Source organism: Sander vitreus, chromosome 2 (assembly GCF_031162955.1).
Source record: "Sander vitreus isolate 19-12246 chromosome 2, sanVit1, whole genome shotgun sequence".
Taxonomy (NCBI): Eukaryota; Metazoa; Chordata; class Actinopteri; order Perciformes; family Percidae; genus Sander; species Sander vitreus.
The window spans coordinates 4,295,635-4,301,605 of NC_135856.1; positions in this window are offsets into that span (position 1 = coordinate 4,295,635).

Below are 5,971 nucleotides of genomic sequence, written 5' to 3' on the forward strand. Positions count from 1 at the left end.
GTAAAAAAATGTAAGTTTTTTTTTTTACTGTCATTTGACGGTTACATTTTTTTTTTGTACAGTGTAGGTGGGCCAAAATTTATTGGGATCCTAAATTGAAATGTGGGCCGGATCAAAGTCTGCGAGGGGCCAGATTTGGTCCGCGGGCCTTGAGTTTGACGCATGCGACATAAACACTTTCCTCCACTAATACCTTTGGATTATCCTAATAAATTAATAAATAATGATAATTTTATAATAATGTTAGAGGGTAATTCCTATCAGATGTACACATCAGTGTTTGCACAGTACTTTACAGATATACATACATTACACCAAGTGTATTAAAGTGGTAAAATTATGCATTGACACTTAATATAAAGAAACAAATCTAAGATCACTTCAGAGGCCGAGATACACTGACTTAGTCCATACTTGCGTTGGTGGAATGCAACTAAGTACATTAATTGAAGTACTGTACTGAAGTACGTTATTTGTAATTGCATATTTCAATTTTATTCAACTTTGTACTTGCACTTTACTACATTTATTTCGACAAAATGAGTTACTAGTTATTTGTCAGATTGAAACAAAATATAAATCAACTAATAAATGATAATGTATTATACTGTTTTCATAGGCTGAGTAGTAGCAGTAACCATATGATGACGAAGACTGTGACGAAATATAACACTTTAGTCAACAAGTAAAAATATGACGAAAATAGAGAAGAGATCCAATCAGAACCACTCTTTTTTTGTGGGACAAGTTGGGAAGAAATCCAATCAGAGCGACTCTTTGAGGGTAGGTTGATTTATGCGGAAGCAGCACAGCCATTTTAAAAAGCCGCGGCACATGCAGGCGCAACAGCTAAACAAACGCAGCAGCAGTTACACAGGAGGACGAGTTTGCAGAACTTTGCACAGTTTCGAGGACGTTTTCACAACAGTTAGGTTGTTTACATTATACTTAGTTGTGTTTAGTTGCACAGTCTTAGTTACACAGCTTTGGCTGATTTCGGTTGACTTCGCTCGTTAGCAACACGCTAACATTTTGCAGTGCACCCGGTCCGAGGGCAATGACACGTCTCATGAACAACAGAAATGTCAGAGCTAGGTCTAGGACGAACCGTTAAATCTGTGTCTGTATTGCATATTCAAACCTTAATACCATTCCATAACAGACTGATGGATACTTCCAATGACCAAAAATTCTGGAGAAACATTTAGTCAACTAAGTCCGCTGTAGATTTAGTCGACTAAAATCTGCTAATAGTTGGTCTACTAAAACTAGACTATAACTAAAAGACTTAAGACTAGACTAAAACTCTTATATTTAGTCGACTAAAACTAGACTAAGACTAAAAGACTTAAGACTAGACTAAGACTAAAACTCTTATATTTAGTCGACTAAAACTAGACTAAGACTAAAAGACTTAAGACTAGACTAAAACTCTTATATTTAGTCGACTAAAACTAGACTAAGACTAAAAGACTTAAGACTAGACTAAGACTCTTATATTTAGTCGACTAAAACTAGACTAAGACTAAAAGACTTAAGACTAGACTAAGACTCTTATATTTAGTCGACTAAAACTAGACTAAGACTAAAAGACTTAAGACTAGACTAAGACTAAAACTCTTATATTTAGTCGACTAAAACTAGACTAAGACTAAAAGACTTAAGACTAAAACTCTTATATTTAGTCGACTAAAACTAGACTAAGACTAAAAGACTTAAGACTAGACTAAGACTCTTATTATATTTAGTCGACTAAAACTAGACTAAGACTAAAAGATTTCAGATGACTAAAATAAGACTAAAACTAAATGGTGTGTTATTCAAAAGACTAAGACTAAATCAGAATTTACTGTCAAAATTAACACTGGTAACCATGACCAGTAATCTAAGCTTCATGTTTAAAATCAGTGGACTGCCCCTTTAAATCCAGTTTGGCGTTATTCTCTGCTAAATGCTGCCACCTGGTGTCTACTTTTTGGAAGTTGCGGTGGACCGTCAGCTTATAAATAAATCCTTTGTTGCCTTCATTATGTTTTGGTTCCTCTCTCTTACTCATGAAGCTCATAGAAAACAGGGAAATTGGCCAGGACTTGACCCTTATGATCGTCAGAATTTTGGTGATAACGATAAACATTATTTAAACTGCTCCTCTCATAAAACAAATACAACGGTGACAAAATGGAACAATTGAGGAATTTAATGTATGCTTAAATGACATTGAGAATAAACATTTCCTAAAATTATATACATAATGATAGACATGTTTGTTTACAACCTTTTTTAAATGTGAGTTTTCAAAGCTTTGAGCATCGCAAAACATTTATCTCCATTGTACTGGCAGAGAGGCAGAGAGCAGTGTGGTGCATTGGGTGCATAGTTAGTGTTGCTTTACCCTTTGACCCATGCTCTCTCAGGCATTTTCTTTTTACTGCAGTGCAGACCACGCTCACAGCACGCAGAACCTCACTAACACTGACTGATATGTGCTTAACATGAGGACATATGGCTGCAAAAAAAAGTGATCATGTTGAATCTGTCCTACAACATTATCAGCTTCTACTAATTGCTGGGTTTTTTTCCAGTGCTGCTGAATTTTTTTCCACCCCCTGTATTTATGCCGGTTGACACACGTGTGTGTTTGTGTTTGTGTGTGTGTGTCTGAGAGATATCCCGCTGGATTCCAGTCTCCTTCCTCTCTCTGGCCCCAGTGCACAGCATGTTTGTAGTGGGAATAAAAGAGATTATTAGAGCATGATAATATGATGAGCAGTAAGTTCACAAGTTTGAGGGGCCTCACAACTGCACAACCACATTCTCTTGGACTTTTAGACCGTTTTAGTATCAACAGCTGCATCCACTCCAAACATGCTCGATAACTTTTGTTTTTCTATATTGATTGTGACTCAAGTAATGAGGAGACATTCCAATATATTGTAATTTGATAATGAATAGGTCAATCAATTTTTCTTTATCCCAGTAGCAGTTGCTGGGATGGTTTGTCATTTGGTCCATTCATCAGTCCGACACTTTGATCATGAGCAAGATATCTTCACTTCTAAAGGCCGGATTTCCATGGTACTTGGTCTGGATATTCATGGCCCTACAAAAAGGATGATTGCAAATAACTTGAGTGGCCGCTTGATATTTTCTTTGACACACTGTCAGGCCAAAATTTCCCTCTAATGACACTTTAGCTCGGGCAAATTGGTAAATGGTAAATTGCCATCAAATTGACTAAGCAAATTCATGTTTTCAAGAGGATGAACACTTGTATTTAAAATAAAATAAACACTGCTGACACACTTCTATGGATCCCCACAGCTAGGGCTGCAACTAACTACTTTTCAATATAATTTAATGCAGCATTTATTTTTTTCAATTAACTGATTACTTGCTTGTGTCAGAAAATAGTAAAACATTGTCCATCACAACTTTGTGGAGCCCAAGTTGAGGACCAACACTCCCAAAAGTCAAAGATACTTAAAGTTGTAAGAAAAGCAAATCCTCACATTTGAGAAGCTGAATTGTTCACGTTTAAAAACTAAAATTAGAGTCAGTCAAATTTCATAGGTTAAAACTCTGGAGTTTGACCTTGACTCATCCGCAATTGTTATTTTTGTTGCCTAAGCATCAATTAATTACTTTAATTAATAACAGTTTATTGGGTTTGTGTTTCAGCAGTCTTCACTACAAATGTGAAGGTCACTAAAGAAAGTCAGTCTGAAGCAGCCATGACACCAGGCAGGATAGTCTGATCAGAGGGGAGTGAATGAATGCGGAGCCCTCCCTCTTCTCGTTCTCCTTTTTGAGCTGCTCTTTTGAGGCACGGGGGGGTACTGTGGGGAAGACAGTACAGGGAAGCTGTTATTTTCATTCCCTTACTGACTCGTGGTTGCAGCCGGCAGAAGACTGGACGGAGGAGGAGGAGGGGGATTGTGGGCCGGATAGAAGGGAATCAAGGAGGGAAGTCCTAAATCTCAGCGGTTCAGGGCGGAAGAAAGGAGGACGTCAGAGGCTTTGCACGTCATTAAGTCAGCAGACATGGGTCATTTTACGCAGAGTGCGGTGATGTAACTGAGCTGCGGGGGGAGAGGGCGTGCTGAGATGTGTTGCATCAGGCCTCATCAGCAATTCGAAGACGGGCTTCAAACCATCTGTTAACTAAAAGGGGACTTTTAGTTTTCTAAAAGTGATACAGTTTAGAAAACAGAACATAATTTCTAAATTTAATTAATATTACTGAGGACAACACATACAGTACATCAGCACATTTGAGAGGATGGAGGGATGCTTATTGTCTCACTGACATCTAGCTGGATTCTATAGCAGGGCTGAGGTCAACCTGGGCTCACACAAGTTAGTAGGGATCAAGACCACGGATACAGAGAAAAGAAACACTGCCACTGCTATGGATAAAAATACTGCCACTAACAGTAGTAAAAAAAAGCAAAACAGAGTAATATACAATCTGTCTCCTTTGCCACTGGTTCTCAGTTCTGCTCTAGAGGCCCACAGTCTTCTAATCAGTCACTGATTTACACGTAATTAACTTTCTGGCAGAACAGAAAGTCACCTACAAATGTTAACTGCACTGTTTTGGCAGTAAGTAGCATGTCTTTGTTTTGTTTGCTTTCGACAGAGCTTTTGTGCAACCGTTCACATACTTTTTTACTTTTTCCCCAGTTGTGAGTAGCTCCTATATTTCTGTTATATAGGACAAAAAGGTTACTATAAAAAGGTAGCCAATTTGTGTGGGCTTGATGGCAAATAAAAAAAATTAAAAAAAACTTACAAAACATACAACAAAATATGGCTCCAGTTAGTATCAAGCAAGTCATTGGAAACAGGAAATAACTGAGAATCCTTTTTTGTTCAAGCAAATCTTTCTCATGGTTTTTGGTTTGAGGAGCTTTAGGTTCGTTGATAAATTACAATATGTTGGTATATTTTTAAATTATATTTGTTATTTTGAGCATTGTTCTCACTTTTTGCTATGTTAAGCTGGTCTTCCAAGGTTATTAAAAACGTACGAAGTCTCTACACGACAAGTAATAGCTAGGTCGCCCTAAGTCAGGGATGCAACATTAATTTGGGGCTTGTCTGTGATTTGAACCAGGGACCCCTGAGCGAGAACCATAGCCCTAAACAGTAGTTTGTGATGGAAAGAAGAGCAGGTATTTTTCCTCTTTATGTTATCTTAGTTAGTCCTCTTGTTTTTTTTTTTGTCTAAACACCACAGACTGGTGAGTTAGTAAAAACATACAACATGCTGTGCTTAAAAGAAACATCTTATAGAAATGGTAAAGCTGAAAACTCCCATAAAAGCTAAGTGATTGAACCTTGCATTTAGAATCTTTAACATCTTCCCAATGTCAAGAATGAATGCTCAATAATCTATAGTAAAAGGTTTGGATATTGTAGTTATCAAGCACAATTTCAAGCAATTTCGTGTCAGCATGTGTCCAGCGTGTCTTTGGGTGCCTTGCTGAAGGGAACATGGCAGTAGTTGCTGTGGGAGGGGAGAGTGTTGCAGGAGATAAGAGACAGCCGGCCCATTACTCTGACTGTAGTATGTGTGGAGCTGACAGTTGGACGTTGCAGCTTGTATCTGATGCCCTTCAGCCTGTAGCTGATGCTGCGTGTGATGCAGCAGTAAGAGGGATTATGACATCATCATGTGGCCGCCTTGCCCATCAGCACGTACACTTTTGGGTGCCGTGGCAACGTGTGAGACGTGCCAGCCGGGGGAGGGGTCTCTGGCTCTGTGTGCTGCTGGGAGGAGAGAGCAGCAGGTTATCATGCAGATGCAGCTTCCTGTTTCTGTTTACAATCCCCCCACCTCTTTCCCTCTTCCTCACTCCCCCGCTGCTGTAGGAGAAGCCCACTCCTCCCCTTCTTCATCTCCTTCACGTTCCCCAGCTCAGCCAATCAGAGTGCTTGGTGGGGGCAGGGCTTAGTAGAGCCACCATTC